The 17,488-nt window shown below is 45.3% G+C and overlaps 1 pseudogene; it reads right to left on the bottom strand.

Annotated features, from left to right (window-relative positions):
- Positions 1-7,123: 7,123 nt before the first annotated feature.
- Positions 7,124-17,488, bottom strand: part of LOC147119370 (uncharacterized) — a 49,087-nt pseudogene continuing 38,722 nt past the window's right edge.

Below are 17,488 nucleotides of genomic sequence, written 5' to 3' on the forward strand. Positions count from 1 at the left end.
GAGATAAAAGAAGAAAATAAAGAGAGATAGAAGAAAGAATAAGAGAGAGAAAAGAGAAAATAAAGAGAGATAAAAGAAAAATAATGATAGAGTAGAGAAAGAAAAATAAAGAGAGAGAGAAAAGAAAATATAAATAGAGAGAAAAGAAAATAAATAGAGATGAGAAAAGAAAAAATAAAGAAGAGATAGAAAGAGAGATAAAAAAATAAAGAGAGAGAAAAGAAAAAATAAAGAGATAGAATAAATAGATAGAAAAGAAAAAATAAAGAGAGAGATAAAGATAAAGAGAGAGTAAAAGAAAAAAGAGAGAGAAAAAAGAAAAATAAGAGAGTAGAGATAAAATAAAGATAGAAGAGATAAAAAGAGAAAGAGAGAGAGATAAAAAAGAAGAAAGATAAAATAGAGATAAGAGAAAAATAAAGATAGATAGAAAAGAAAAATAAAGAGAGAGAGAGAAAATAAATATAATAGAGAGAAAATAAAAAATAAAGAGAGATAAAAGAAAAATAAGAGAGATAGAAAATAAAAATAAGAGATAGAGAAAAGAAAAATAAGAGAGATAAATAGAAAAATAATAGAGATATAAATAGAGATAGATAAATAAAGAAAAATAGAGGAGAGAAAAAACTAAAGAGATGAAAAGTAAAAAATAAAAGATAGAAATAAAGAGATAAAATAAAAATAAAGAGATAGAAAAAATAAAGAGATAGAAAAAATAAATAACATAGAGATATAAGAAAAGACAATAGATATAGATAAAATAGAAAAAAAAATAGAGATATAAATAAAACATATAGATAGAGAGAGAATAAAAAATAAATATAGATATAACAAAAATAAATATAGATAGAAAATAAAAAATAAAGAGATAAAATAAAAAATAAAGATATATGAGAGTCAAAGAAAATACATAGATATAGTCGTAATAAAAAAATACAGAGATAGTAATAAAACAAAAGAGATAGGTAAAGAAAAAATAAATAGATAGTAAAGAAAAAATAAAGATAGTAAAGAGATAATAAATGAAAATTGTAAATAGAAGAAAAGAAAGTGGTAGAGGGGAGAGAGGTAGGAGGGGAAGAGAGGTAGAGAGGGGGTGTAGGATGAAGGTGGGAAAGTTGTGGAGTATAATGAAAAGAAGTAAGAAGATAGAAGGGGATTGGGTTTGAAGGATAAGGAAAATATAATAATGGGTTATGATAAAGTGGTTAGCCACCCAACGTGAACGAAGACCCTCCTTACCTGTCACGGAGTTGAAGTCTCCGTAAGCGCCGTGCGCCGGGCCTCTTCCCCCGCGCATTCAGGAGGCGCGGGGAAGAGAGAGAGAGAGAGACAGACTGGGGGGGGGGGTGCGAGTTAGACGCCGCCGCGCACCTGCTCCACGAAGCTCCGTGCCGCACCAGCCTTTACTAAGATGGCGGCAGTAGCGGCGCTCGGCTGAGGCCTGCCCCTCCAGCCTTCACAAAGATGGCGGCGATCGGGGGCCGCTTGTTGACTGGGGTTAGGAGGTGCCTAGCTCGGGCGTGGGTGCGGAGGAGAGGCCGAGGCTTCGAGGCCTACCTGGAAAAACGGGGAAAGGTAGGAAAATTAATGAGATTAGATCAAAGATTTAGAAAGTAATTAACTTTTTTAAAAAACAATATGTGTTTTAAAAGCAACGTTTATTTGAAAGACGCAGAAAGCGGGAAAAAGAAAGGAAAAGTTTGGAATCAAGATGGCGGCGACTCACCTCGGTTCAGAACGATAAGGCCCGCCCACACACGCACCGATTGGTCGACCGTCAGGTCACCAAAGCGTAGGATTGGTCAATCGTCCCATCACTCGACCGTAGGAGGGCCCGGCCGCACGTGCCAGGAACCCGGCGTACGATTGGTCGACCTCGAGGTCACTCTGTCGCTAATGAGCGGATAATGAGATGCTAATGAGCGGAATGTTGAACGTTTTTCGGATACCGCGGGCGCGATTTTTGTCCGGCCGAAACGTAAATACGTTTACGACCGTTTCGGAACGGTAAGCTTTCTTTCGACGTAACGCATGCGTAGGTACGCTCTATAACTTTCGAGCGCATAGCCGGACAGACGCACACGTGAGGACAGACAGACAGACAGACAGACAGAATGATCCGTTTATATATATAGATAGATAAAAATTATTTCTACTTTTTTCATAACAACATGCCCTCAAAAAACCCTCAGCACCGCCGGGCACTCCAGCTAGTGTCAAATAAATCAGCTTTACTTTCAATGCCTGCAGATTTTTGTCACCATTTCTCCTTCATTTACAGATGTTCCCTGACCAGTCACCATTTCTCCTTCATTTACAGATGCTCCCTAACCAGTCACCATTTCCCCTCTATTTACAGATGCTCCCTGACCAGTCACCATTTCTCCTTCATTTACAGACACTCCCTGACCAGTCACCAAGTCTCCTTCATTTACAGATGCTCCCTAACCAGTCACCATTTCTCCTCTATTTACACATGCTCCCTGACCAGTCACCATTTCTCCTTCATTTACAGACACTCCCTGACCAGCCACCATTTCTCCTCCATTTACAGACACTCCCTGAACAGCCACCAATTCTCCTCCATTTACAGACGCTCCCTGACCAGTACCTATTTCTCCTCCATTTACAGACGCTCCCTGACCAGTACCTATTTCTCCTCCATTTACAGACGCTCCCTGACCAGTCACCATTTCTCCTCCATTTACAGATGCTCCCTGACTTCCTGTCTGTCCCGGAGTTTGGCGCGGGGCCCCTTTGCTGAGGGAACAGGCGGGTGGATAATGTTCACTGTTTTTATAATCGGGCCGGGGGTCGCACTCGGTGCAGTGAGGGAGGAAATGCAGTGGGTGTTGTGGAGATGGATTGTCAAAAGGTGTTTGATAAGGTGCCGGACAGGAGGCTTGTTGATCAAATTAAGGCTCACGGTATTAAAGGGAGTGAGGCAGCGTGGATAGGAAGTTGGGTAAAGGGCAGAAAACAGAGTAGTGGTTAATGGATGTTCTTCAGACTGGAGATGTCTGAGGTAATAGATTTAGGAGGAAGAAAAACATAGGAAATGAACATGAAATGGAAAATTTTGAAAGGAGTAAAGGAGTAAAGACATAGGAGTATAAGATTCTGGCTAACACCTTGTCCTATTTACTTGCAGGTTCAAGTGTCCAGTGTCACCAACTTTAATACTCTATTAAGAAGCTGATGGCTTTATATTCTATCATCTTTGGGTTAAATGTTGTGATCATCGAGGTCAGCACCAAGTGCCCCATCAACACTCCCAGGGCAGGTACAGCATGGGTTAGATACAGAGTAAAGATCCCTCTACACTGTCCCATCAAACACTCCCAGGGCAGGTACAGCACGGGTTAGATACAGAGTAAAGCTCCCCTACACTGTCCCATCAAACACTCCCAAGGCAGGTACAGCACGGGTTAGATACAGAGTAAAGCTCCCTCTACACTGTCCCATCAAACACTGCCAGGGCAGGTACAGCACGGGTTAGATACAGAGTAAAGCTCCCTCTACACTGTCCCATCAAACACTCCCAGGGCAGGTACAGCATGGGTTAGATACAGAGTAAAGCTCCCTCTACACTGTCCCATCAACACTCCCAGGGCAGGTGCAGCATGGGTTAGATACAGAGTAAAACTCCCTCGACACTGTCCCATCAAACACTCCCAGGGCAGGTACAGCATGGGTTAGATACAGAGTAAAGCTGCCTCTACACTGTCCCATCAAACACTCCCAGGGCAGGTACAGCACGGGTTAGATACAGAGTAAAGCTCCCTCTACACTGTCCCATCAAACACTCCCAGGGCAGGTACAGCACGGGTTAGATACAGAGTAAAGCTCCCTCTACACTGTCCCATCAAACACTCCCAGGGCAGGTACAGCACAGTTTAGAGTGCGAGTAAAGATCCCTCTGTGATTCTGCAATTATTTACATAGGAGATCCCCAGTATCCACAGTCCTGACTATTCAGCAGAATTTTCACAGGGATAAACCTTGCACGAGACGTCACTGCATTGACACTAATCTCCTGTGTGATATACTCGCTGGAGTTTAGAAGAATGAGAGGTGATCTCATTGAAACATACAAGATTCTGATGGGGATTGACAGGGTAGATGCTGAGAGGTTGTTTCCCCTGGCTGGACTGTCTAGAACTCGGGGGCATAGCCTCAGGATCAGGGGTCGGCCATTTAAGATTGAGATGTGGAGGAATTTCTTCACTCAGAGGGTTGTGAATCTTTGGAATTCTCTGCCCCAGAGGGCTGTGAATGCCGAGTCTTTGAGTATATTCAAGGCTGAGATAGATAGATTTTTGGACTCTAGGGGAATCAAGGGATATGGCGATCGGGCGGGAAAGTGGAGTTGAGGTCGATGATCAGCCATGATCTTATTGAATAGCGGAGCAGGCTCGAAGGGCCGTATGGCTGACTCCTGCTCTTATTTCATATGTTCTTAACCCCAGTCACTGACACCACTCTCCTCCTGTCTGATAGAAACCAACCCCACTGACACCAATCTCCTCGTCTGATATAAACCAGCCCCACAGTCACTGACACCAATCTCCTCCTGTCTGATATAAACCAGCCCCAGTCACTGACACAAATCTCCTCCTGTCTGATATAAACCAACCCCACAGTCACTGACACCAATCTCCTCCTGTCTGATATAAACCAACCCCACAGTCACTGACACCAATCTCCTCCTGTCTGATATAAACCAACCCCACTGACACCAATCTCCTCCTGTCTGATATAAACCAGCCCCACAGTCACTGACACCAATCTCCTCCTGTCTGATATAAACCAACCCCACAGTCACTGACACCAATCTCCTCCTGTCTGATATAAACCAACCCCACAGTCACTGACACCAATCTCCTCCTGTCTGATATAAACCAACCCGTCAGACACCAATCTCCTCCTGTCTGATATAAACCAACCCCACTGACACCAATCTCCTCGTCTGATATAAACCAACCCCACAGTCACTGACACCAATCTCCTCCTGTCTGATATAAACCAGCCCCACAGTCACTGACACCAATCTCCTCCTGTCTGATATAAACAACCCCAGTCACTGACTCCAATCTCCAGTGTATGTCAGACTGAAGTTGTTTACAATCCTCATGAGCTTTTACGCTATTCCTAGTTGAGTTCGAGATCTCCAATGAAACACTCCACACACCTTAATCCCCCTGAGCACAGGATTTATTTTTAACATGTAGATTCTACAGTAATACAACTCCTATACTAAATGAGTGCAAAATATTTACATGGGAGATTCTACAAAGGAATATTTATTGTAATATTTACAATATTATAGTTATATAGTAAGACTCATAATCTAACAAGCTGTATCCATGAACTCAGACTTTGATCATTGCCAAGCCTGAGAGGCACGAAAGGATGTTCAACTCTTTTAAAATGCCAATTAGAATGACATTGTCATCAATCGACGTCACATTACCGAGAGAGCCTCCTTTTTAAAGGGGCACAAACAATCAACTCCAAATTATAATTAAATCAGATCAGAATACAATTGACTCCAGTCCCTCCGGTCACGGAAGGCCTCCAGCGTCCCGGCGGACACCACGTGCTCCCTCTCCAGGGACAGCCCGAAGGATGTTCCACCTTGGCTGTAGCCATCAGCTTTCTTCTTCCCGGGGTGCGCTCTGACCTAAGCTGCAAACTGTTCCTGTATTTAAAGCCCAATCCGGTACAGCCCATGTGACCCTGGTTACCTCGGCCAATCAAACCATTGAGCTGAAAGACATTTATCAAACAAAGCATTCCATTGGATGGCTGTTTAGGGTTCATCAAGTAACCGCTTCCTGTTCATTGGAGCTACGAGGAATCTGCAAGTCAGAACAATGTCAGAGTTTGCTTTTACTGGGGCATTTCAAGAAACAAATGGCCTTCACGGTTCCGCTCAGTCCACACAGGCAGAGTTCTCAGCTCTGCTGGTTCTGTTCACACGAGGTCTGTTTCAGCTTAAAAGGGATAATTAGTGCCTGTTCTGTCTGAGGTGATTACAAGCTAATAGTTCACTAGACACGGGTCTTTAATACAAAGTCCACTAATATTAAACATACATACATGTATATAAAACAAGGCAAGACTTTACTTTTATGACTATTTCATATTAAATCTGACCTTCTAATAAAACCCAGCTTTCTTACTGTCCACTCCTGGAGGCCCCACTCCCTGAGCCTACAACCTTCAGCAGGGTCAGTGGTGGAGTTCCACAGTGGGAGTGATCCCAGAGTAACTGTCGGGATCACACCCCCGTGGATGTTCCGGGTTGTGTATTTTTAGTTATCCTGGTGACTAACACACACACATCAATAAAACAGGGAATTCCTGGAAACACGCTGCAGGTCCTTCTTTATCTGGAGATCAAATGTCTGTTGTATAATTGTACCAGCAGTTAACAGGCTCCTGTGAACTCCTCCCTCTGCTATTTTAATGCAGACTTTAACCAATTTATTTTAACGTGTTTATTTTAAATGGATTAACACCTGCCTTAAAATGGTAGACTCAGGACTGTCACACAAACATTTCAAATGATTACCAGTCATCTTTAGACTGGAAACTTAAACCTGTTTCACTTTCAGTCAGGAACAGATCGCACGTTCTGTTCTGACGAAAGGTCATCGACCTGAAACGTTAACTTTGTTTCTCTCTTCACAGATGCTGCCTGACCTGCTGAATTTCTCCAGCATTTTCTGTTTTTATTTTAGGAACAGATCGCAGTTTTACACGAATCTCTGATTTGACAGCACGTTTCCAGCATTCACCGTTGTTCTTCCTGACTCTAAACACGGTTGTAAAGGAGCCTTCTGTTCCGTGCCGAGGAGCTCTGAACCATGGCGAGCGGCTGGGACACATTTCTTACAGGCCTCAAGATAAACCCGCACGGCAACCTTGCTGTCAGTGAAGAGAGATGAGAAAGACCAAAGTGCCGTTTGCCCCTCTCAGTGTGGCCCTGAAGGACTGTGTCCAGGCTGAAGTTCTGTTCCCCCCGTACGATCCTCCCCCAGATTGTCCTTTCTGAGCTCCAGCCAGGTAATGCTAAACATCCAGGTGAGAAAGGCAAAAATCTACAACAATGCAGTGAAAACAAAGCTGATTTATTTGAGAGATATCCAGAATATTAATCTCCAGCCTAGTTATAGGGGTCATTAACCTCAGCAGAAACAATCCCCAACTGTCAGAATGAACATGGTTCAGTCCTGGATGTGATTAACAGCAGCAATAACAGCAGAATCCTGCAGTCACTTGTGAACTCGCTGGTGTCTCAGCAGGTTGGATGACCGAGTGAATCCCTTCCCATACACGGACCAGGTGAACTGCCTCTCCCCAGTGTGAACTCGCTGGTGTGACAGCAGGTGGGATGACTGAGTGAATCCCTTGCCACACTCAAAGCAGGTGTATGGCCTCTCCCAGTGTGAACACGCTGGTGTATCAGCAGATCCTTTGTGCTTTTAAAGCTTTTCTCACAGTCAGAACATTTAAAAGGTCTTTTATCTGTGTGAACAAGTTGATGTTCAGTGAGGTGCGATGACCGAGTGAATCCCTTCCCACGCTCAGGGCAGGTGAATGGTCTCTCCCCAGTGTGAACTCGCTGGTGTGTCAGAACATCGGATGAATTAGTGACTCCCTTCTCACACACGGAACAGGTGAATGGCCTCTCCCCAGTGTGAATGCGCTGGTGTGTCAGAAGTTTGGATGGTCGATTAAATCCCTTCCCACATGTGGAGCAGGTGAACGGCCTCTCTCCAATGTGAATGCGCTGGTGTCTCAGAAGCTTGGATGAAAGAGTGAATCTGTTCTTACACACGGAGCAGGTGAACAGGCTCTCTCTAGTGTGAATGTGCTGGTGTTTCACAAGCTCAGATGAACGAGTGAATCTCTTCTCACACATGGAGCCGGTGAATGGCCTCTCCCTAGTGTGAACTCGCTGGTGTATCAGCTAGCTGGATCTCTGAGTGAAACCCTTCCCACACACGGAGCAGGTGAATAGCCTCTCCCCAGTGTGAACTCGCTGGTGTCTCAGAAGGTTGGATGAATGAGTGAATCCATTATCACACACGGAGCAGGTAAATGGCCTCTCCCCAGTGTGAGTGCGTCGATGAGTTTCCAGCTTCGATGGGGAACTGAATCCCTTCCCACAATCCCCACATTCCTAGTTTCTCCATGGTGCGGGTGTCATTGTGACTATCCAGGTTGGATGGTCAGTTGAAGCCTTGTCCACACACAGAACACATGTACAGTTTCTCCCCGCTGTGAATGGTGCGATGTTTTTCAGGCTGTATAACTGGTTAAGGTTCTTTCCACAGTCAGTGCCCTGGAACCCTTTCACTCGGGTCTGTGTGTCTCAGTCACACTGACGTTTGAAATCTTTTCCCACAGACAAACATTTCTCCTTCTATATTAAAAGGCTGATGATATTCAGGTCCTGATGAATCGTGTCACTCTGTCAGATCTTGACGTGATGTTTGGTTTGAATTTCTCGTCTGCACATCCTCTCCTTCTAATGCCCTGTAAAAGCAGTTTACAAAAGTCATGACTGTAAATACAGGATAGAAATTTGGATTTTTCTCCCTTTCTCTCCTCAAGGTGCTGCGTGATGGTGGGGTTTGGCCCCAGTCACTCTTTGCCCTCCAGTACCTCGCCAATAGCAATTCTGAGCTGTGAGCCGATACGGCAAGCTGCTAGCATTTCGACCATGGGGAGCAGCACAGCCGCCGGCGCTGGCTGATTCTGTCTGGAAAAGCTGAGGTCAATGTTAGCACACCAACAACAACTTGCATTTACATAGCACCTTTAACGTAGTAAAACGTTCCAAGGTGCTTCACAAGAGCGTAATCAGGCAAAAATTGACCTTAGGGCCGAGGCAACTGAAGGCATGGCCACCAATGGTGGAGCGAAGGAAGTGGGGGATGCACAACAGGCCAGAATTGGAGGAATGCAGAGTTCATAGAATCAGAGAATGGTGCAGCCCTTCGGCCCATTGTCCCAGAGCCAGCTCTTTGAATTTAGTCCCACTCCTCTGCTTTATCCCCACAGACCCGCAATTTGTTTCCCAATTCAAGTAGTTCTCCAATTCCCCTTTGAAAGTTGCCATTGAATCTGCTTCCACCACCACTTCAGGCAGTGCCTTCCAGGTCATAACAACTCACTGCTTAAATTCTTTCCTCATGTCGCCGCTGGTTCTTTTGACAATGACCTTAAATCTGAGTCCTCTGGTTACCGACCCTTCTGACACTGGAGTCAGTTTCTCCTTATTAAGAGGGTTGTAAACACCAGGTCCACTTGGCACTGAAGTGTCTGAAACTCATAATAGGAACTCCAGGGAAACAAAATACTAACAAATGTTGAACTGTTCTGTTGACAAAAGAATTCTTGATTTAACTTTTAAAAGATAAATTGTTTAGCAGGTTCACACTGACTCAACCGACTGGCCGACTCAGGTTCCGCCCCTCAAGCACCGCGATTGGTTGCAGAACTCACTGCTCCCTTGGCCCTCCGGCCTCTGAGCTCTCTTCCTATTGGTTCCCAGGGCCATCAATCACCACTTGCCAACATTACGCTGCCAGATGAGGTTCAGGGACTCAGAGGGAGAAAATAAATGAGGCCATGAATCTGAGTTGGGAAATACAATGAGAGAAACATGATTCAATTGGTGAACTAACCTATTTCAAATCAACTCATATGAATTGCTGTAATTAATATATTCTTTTTGCGCCAAGTGGGAAACAAATGATGTTTTCCCACACACGGAGCAGGTGAACGGTCTCCCCCCGGTGTGACTGCATCGATGTGTTTCGAGCTCAGACGGGTAATTAAATCCCTTCCCACAGTCCCCACATTTCCACGGTTTCTCCATGGTCCAGGTGTCCTTGTGTCTCTCCAGGTTGGACGATCAGTTGAAGCCTCGTCCACACACAGAACACGTGTACGGTTTCTCCACACTGTGAATGGTGCGATGTTTTTTTAGGCTGTGTAACTGGTTAAAGCTCTTTCCACAGTCAGTGCACTGGAACACTCTCACTCGGGTGTGTGTGTCTCGGTGCTTTTCCGGTCACACTGATGTTTGAAATCTTTTCCCACAGACAGAACAGACAAACATTTCTCCTTCCACATTCAAAGGCCGATGATATTCGGGTCCTGATGAATGAAGTGACTGTCAGATCTTGATGTGATGTTTGGTTTGAGTTTGCAGTGTGTAAATGCTGCCCTTCTCACAGCCTGTAAACAGAGTTTACAAAAGCCATCACTGCAAAGCAAGGATAGAAAATCAGAACAGACAACTCTAGGTGCTGACTCTGGCTGGGTTCAGTTCTACACTCACTGGTTCCACTCTCTCTCCTCCCCTGAAGGTGCTGACTCTGGCTGGGTTCAGTTCTACACTCACTGGTTCCCCTCCCTCTCCTCCCCTGAAGGTGCTGACTCTGGCTGGGTTCAGTTCTACACTCACTGGTTCCCCTCTCTCTCCTCCCCTGAAGGTGCTGACTCTGGCTGGGTTCAGTTCTACACTCACTGGTTCCACTCTCTCTCCTCCCCTGAAGGTGCTGACTCTGGCTGGGTTCAGTTCTACACTCACTGGTTCCCCTCCCTCTCCTCCCCTGAAGGTGCTGACTCTGGCTGGGTTCAGTTCTACACTCACTGGTTCCACTCTCTCTCCTCCCCTGAAGGTGCTGACTCTGGCTGGGTTCAGTTCTACACTCACTGGTTCCCCTCCCTCTCCTCCCCTGAAGGTGCTGACTCTGGCTGGGTTCAGTTCTACACTCACTGGTTCCTCTCCCTCTCCTCCCCTGAAGGTGCTGACTCTGGCTGGGTTCAGTTCTACACTCACTGGTTCCCCTCCCTCTCCTCCCCTGAAGGTGCTGACTCTGGCTGGGTTCAGTTCTACACTCACTGGTTCCCTCCCTCTCCTCCCCTGAAGGTGCTGACTCTGGCTGGGTTCAGTTCTACACTCACTGGTTCATAAGAACATAAGAGGATCAGGAGTGGGCCATTCGGCCCTTCGAGCCTGCTCTGCCAGTCAATAAGATCCTAGCTGATCTTCTATCTCATCTCCACTTTCCTGCATCCCCATATCCCTTCTCTTAATATTCAAAAATATATCGATCTCTGTCTTTAATATACTCAACGACTGAGTCTCCACAGCCCTCTGGGGTAGAGAATTCCAAAGATTCACCACCCTCTGAGTGAGGAAATTTCTCATCTCAGTCTTAAATGGCCGACCCCTTATTCTGGGACTGTGATCCCTGGTTCTAGACTCCCCAGCCAGAGGAAACATCCTCCCTGCATCTACCCTGCCAAGCCCTGTGAGAGTTTTGTATGTTTCAATGAGATCACCTCTCATTCTTCTAAACACTACAGAATATAGGCCTAGTCTACTCAATCTGTCCTCATAGGACAATCCCCCCATCCCGGGAATCAGTCTGGTGAACCTTCGTTGCACTCCCTCTATGGCAAGGAGACCAAAACTGTACACAATACTCCAGGTATGGTCTCACCAGGTCCCTATACAATTGCAGTAAGACGTCTTTACTCTTGTACTCAAATCCTCTTGTAATAAAGGCCCACCTTTCGTGAAGTGCTCTGGCCACTTTATTAAACACACAGCAGAAGCACATTAATCTGACAGATCACTTACACACAAGCAGTCAGCGGTGTGGAGCCTCTTGAGAGTCCAGCCCCTTTAAGAACATAAGAAATAGGAGCAGGAGTGGGCCATTTGGCCCCTCGAGCCTGCGCCGCCATTCACTGAGATCATGGCTGACCTTCTGCCTCAATTCCATTCACCAGCCCTATCGCCATATCCCTTGATGCCCTTACTGGTCAGAAATCTATCGAATCTGTTTTGAATATATCCAATGACTGAGCCTTCACAGCCCTCTGGGGTAGAGAATTCCAAAGATTCACCACCCTCTGTGTGGAGAAATTTCTTCTCATCTCAGTCCTGAATGGCCAACTCTTTATCTTGAGGCTGTGGCCCCTGGTTCTTGACTCCCCAGCCAAGGGAAACATTCTCCCAGCATCCACCCTATCAAGCCCTGTAATAATTTTGTATGCTTCAATGAGATCCCCTCTCATTCTTCTGAATTCAAGAGAATACAGGCCTAGTTTACTCAATCTCCTCATACGACAGTCCCGCCATCCCAGGAATCAATCTCGTGAACCTTCATTGCACTCCCTCTATGGCAAGTATATCCTTCCTTAGGTAAGGAGACCAAAATTGTACACAGTGCTCCAGGTGTGGTCTCACCAAGGCCCTATATAATTGGAATAAGACTTCTTTATTCCTGTACTGAAATCCTCTTGTAATGAAGGCCAGCATACCATTTGCCTTCCTAATGGCTTGCTGCACCGGCACATTCACTTTCAGTGACTCATGTACAAGGACACCCAGGTCCCTTTGAGCAACTGCATTCCCCAATCTTTCACCATTTAGGAAATACTCTGCCTTTCTGTTTTTTCTACCAAAGTGGATAACTTCACATTTATCCACATTATATTCCATCTGCCATGTTCTCGCCCACTCAGAGCCTGTCGAGATCCCCTTGAAGCCTCTTCACAACTGACACTGCCACCTAGCTTTGTATCATCAGCAAATTTGGAAATGTTACATTTAGTCCCCTCATCCAAATCATTGATATAGATTGTGAATAGCTGGGTCCCAAGCACCGATCCTTGTGGTACCCCACTTGTCACAGCCTGCCATCCTGAAAAAGACCCGTTTATCCCTACTCTTTGTTTTGTCTGTTAACCAATTCTCAATCCTTGCTAGTATATTACCGTCAATTCCATGTGCCCTAATTTTGTTCACCAACCTCTTGTGTGGGACCTTATCGAAGGCCTTCTGAAAATCCAGATACACCACATCTACCAGTTCCCCTTTGTCTACTCCACCAGTTACATCCTCAAAGAACTCCAATAGGTTTGTCAAACAGGATTTCCCTTTCATAAATCCATGTTAACTCTGCCCAATCTTACTATTAGATTCTAAGTGCCCAGTTATTGCATCCTTTATAATAGATTCCAGCATTTTCCCAACTACTGATGTGAGGCGAACAGGTCTATAGTTCCCTGTTTTCTCTCTTCCCTCCTTTCTTAAATAGCGGGGTTACATTTGCTATCCTCCAATCCGCAGGAACTGTTCTAGAATCTATAGCATTTTGGAAGATGACAACCAATGCGTTCACTATTCCAATGGCCACCTCTTTCAAAACCCTAGGATGTAGATTATCCGGTCCTTGGGATTTATCGACTTTTAGTCCCATTAGTTTTGCTAGTACTGTTTTTATTACCAATAATAATCTCTTTAAGTTCCTCATTCTCGAAACACCCTTGGTTTTCTCGTATTTCTAGGAGGTTTTTTGTGTCTTAAGGAAGTGGCCCTAGAAATAGTAGATGCATTGCTGGTCATCTTCCAAAATTCGATAGACTCTGGAACAGTACCCATGGATTGGAGGGTAGCTAATGTTACCCCACTGTTCAAAAAGGGTGGTAGAGAGAAAACAGGGAATTACACCACCTGGTATCGGTATCGGGGAAAATGCCAGAGTCCATTATAAAGGATGTAATAGCAGAGCACTTGGAAAAAAGTGATCGGATCGGACAAAGTCAACATGGATTTACGATAGGTAAATCGTGCTTGACTAATCTACTGGAATTTTTTGAGCATGTAACTGGTAAAATAGATAAGGGAGAACCAGTGGATGTGGTGTATTTGGATTTTCAAAAGGCTTTCGAAAAGGTCCCGCATAAGAGATTAGCGTGTAAAATTAAGGCACATGGGATGGGGCAAGGTATTGACTTGGATAGAGAACTGGTTGGCGGACAGAAAGCTAAGAGTTAGAATAAATGGGTCTTTTTCCGAGTGGCAGGCAGTGACTAGTGGGGTACCGCATTGATCAGTCCTTGGACCCCAGCTATTCACAATATATATTAATGATCTGGACGAGGGAACTAGATGTAATATCTCCAAGTTTGCAGACGACACAAAGCTGGGTGGGCGTGTGTGCTGTGAGGAGGATGCCGAGAAACTCCAGTATGATTTGGACAGGTTGGGTGATTGGGCAGAAGCATGGCAGATGCAATATAACGTGGATAAATGCGAGGTTATCCACTTTGGTGTCAAAAACAGGAAGGCAGATTATTATCTGAATGGCAATAGATTGGGAGAAGGGGAAGTGCAACGAGACCTGGGCGTCCTTGTGCACCAGTCGCTGAAGGTAAGCATGCAGGTGCAGCAGGCGGTTAAGAAGGCAAATGGTATGTTGGCCTTCGTAGCGAGAGGGTTTGAGTGCAGGAACAAGGATGTCTTGCTGCAGTTGTACAGGGCCTTGGTGAGGTCACATCTTGAGTATTGTGTGCAATTTTGGTCGCCTTATCTGAGGATGTTCTTGCCATGGAAGGAGTGCAGCGAAGATTCACCAGGCTGATACCTGGGATGGCAGGAATGACGTATGAGGAGAGATTGTACTCGCTGGAGTTTAGAAGAATGAGAGGGGATCTCATCGAAACTTATAAAATTCTAACAGGACTGGACAGACTAGATGCTGGAAGGATGTTCCCGATGGTCGGGGAGTCCAGAACCAGGGGGTCACAGTCTAAGGATAAGGGGTAAGCCATTTAGGACAGAGATGAGGAGGAATTTCTTCACCCAGAGAGTGGTGAACCTGTGGAATTCTCTGCCAAAGAAAGCAGTAGAGGCCAATTCATTAAATATATTCAAGAAGGAGTTGGATATATTTCTTAAGGCTAAAGGGATCAAGGGATATGGGGAGAAGGCAGGGACAGGGTACTGAATTTGGATGATCAGCCATGATCTTATTGAATGGCGGAGCAGGCTCGAGGGGCCGAATGGCCTACTCCTGCTCCTATCTTCTATGTTTCTATGTCTTCCTCTGTGAAGACAGAATCAAAGTATTTACTTAAATTCCTCTTCCATTTCCTCATTCCCCATTATTAATTCCCCCGTCTCTGACTGTAAAGGACCTACATTTACCTTCGCCAGTCTTTTCCTTTTTACATACCTATAGAAGCTTTTACAATCCGTTTTTATATTTTTCGCTAGTTTGTGCTCATATTCCATTTTCCCTTTATCAATTTCTTGGTCCCCCTTTGCTGATTTCTAAAATGATCCCAATCCTCAGGCTGACTGCTTTTTCTGGCAACTTTATAAGCTTCCTCCTTTGACTTAATACTAGCTTTAATTTCTTTTGTTAGCCATGGTTGGATCACTTTTCCTTTTGGGTTTTTATGCCCGAGAGGAATATATGTTTGTTGCAAATTATGCATTATTATCTTGAATGTTAGCCATTGTATGTCCACCTTCATACCTTTTAGTGTAGTCTCCCAATCTACCATGGCCAACTTGTCCCTCATACCCTTGTAGTTTCCTCCGTTTAGATTGAAGACCTTAGTTTCAGATTGGACTACATCACTCTCAAATTAATGTAAACTTCAATCATATTATGGTCACTTGTCCCTAAAGGCCCCTTTACCACAAGATTATTGATTACCCCTTTCCCATTACACAGTACCAGATCCAGAATAGCCTGTTCCCTGGTTGCTTCCTCCACATTCTGATCCATGAAACCATCTCGCATGCATTCCAAGAATTCGTCCTCCATTAGTGGTAATTTGATTTGCCCAGTCAATATGTAGATTAAAGACCCCATGATTACCGTCTTGCCCTTGTTACATGCACTTCTAATCTCTTGATTGATACTGTGCCCTACATTACCATTACTGTTTGGTGGTCTATACACAACTCCCATCAATGTTTTCCACCCTTTGCTGTTTCTTAGCTCCACCCAAACTGATTCCGGTTCTACATCACGATGTGCCAAGCCAAGATCTTTTATCTCTACCGTACTGATCTCATCCCTTATTAACAGCGCTACGCCACCTCCTTTTCCTTTTTGTCTGTCCTTCCTAAATGAGTACCCTGAAACATTCAGTTCCCAGTTTACCCTGCAACCATGTCTCTGTAATGGCAATTACATCATACCCATTTACTGTACTTCTATTAGTGCCATTAATTCATCCACCTTGTTGCAAATGCTATGTGCATTTAGATAAAGTGCCTTCACCTTTGCCTGTTTAATATTTTTCTGCACATTGAGCCTCTTTACTCTTGGCCTTTGTTTCTGCTCCCTACTAGTTTTACAGCCAGTATTTACAGAGGCTGGGACACAGAAAAGCATCTCATTAAAATCACAAATATATTTGTTCACACAAACCAACAGCCACAAAATACTGAGTAATTCCGCCATTTCCAGACGCTCCCTGACCAGTCTCCATTTCTCCTTCATTTACAGACACTCCCTGATCAGTTACCATTTCTCCTCCATTTCCAGACGCTCCCTGACCAGTCACCATTTCTCCTCCATTTCCAGACGCTCCCTGAGCAGTCACCATTTCTCCTCCATTTCCAGACGTTCCTTGACCAGTCACCATTTCTCCTCCATTTCCAGACGCTCCTTGACCAGTCATCATTTCTCCTCCATTTCCAGACGCTCCCTGACCAGTCCCCATTTCTCCTCCATTTACAGACGCTCCCTGAGCAGTCCCCATTTCTCCTCCATTTACAGACACTCCCTGACCAGTCAGCATTTTGCCTCCATTTACAGACACTCCCTGACCAGTCTCCATTTCTCCTCCATTTACAGACACTCCCTGACCAGTCTCCATTTCTCCCCCATTTACAGACGCTCCCTGATCAGTCAGCATTTCTCCTCCATTTACAGACGCTCCCTGACCAGTCTCCATTTCGCCTCCATTTACAGACGCTCCCTGACCAGTCTCCATTTCTCCCCCATTTACAGACGCTCCCTGACCAGTCAACATTTCTCCTCCATTTACAGACGCTCCCTGACCAGTCCCCATTTTTCCTCCATTTACAGATGCTCCCTGACCAATCTCCATTTCTCCTCCATTTGCAGACGCTCCCTGACCAGTTACTATTTCTCCTCCATTTATAGACGCTCCCTGACCAGTCACCATTTCTCCTCCATTTACAGACGCTCCCTGACCAGTTACTATTTCTCCTCCATTTACAGACACTCCCTGACCAGTCTCCATTTCTCCTCCATTTACAGACGCCCCCCGACCAGTCACCATTTCTCCTCCATTTACAGACGCTTCCTGACTCAATTCCTGTCTGTCCCGGAGTTTGGCGCTTTGTCGAGATTCGGGCCAGAGTGAAACGGGAACCCGCGGATGGGGGGCGGATAATGTTCACTGCTCTTATAATCGGGCCTGGGGCCGCACTCGGGGTGTGTGAAGCCCGCGTCCCCCCGGTGTTCATTAACCCGCCTGCTGTAGCCTCTCCCGCGCATGCTCAGCTCACTTTCAGTTGTTCCGGCTTAAAGGTCAAGCCCCGCCCCTCACACACTCCGATTGGTTGGAGGACACGCCGCCCGCTCGGTCCTCCAGCCGCGGCCCGCTCTTCCTATTG

This window comes from Somniosus microcephalus, chromosome 4 (assembly GCF_052327205.1).
Source record: "Somniosus microcephalus isolate GS21.2 chromosome 4, FLI_Smic_1.0, whole genome shotgun sequence".
Classification (NCBI taxonomy): Eukaryota; Metazoa; Chordata; class Chondrichthyes; order Squaliformes; family Somniosidae; genus Somniosus; species Somniosus microcephalus.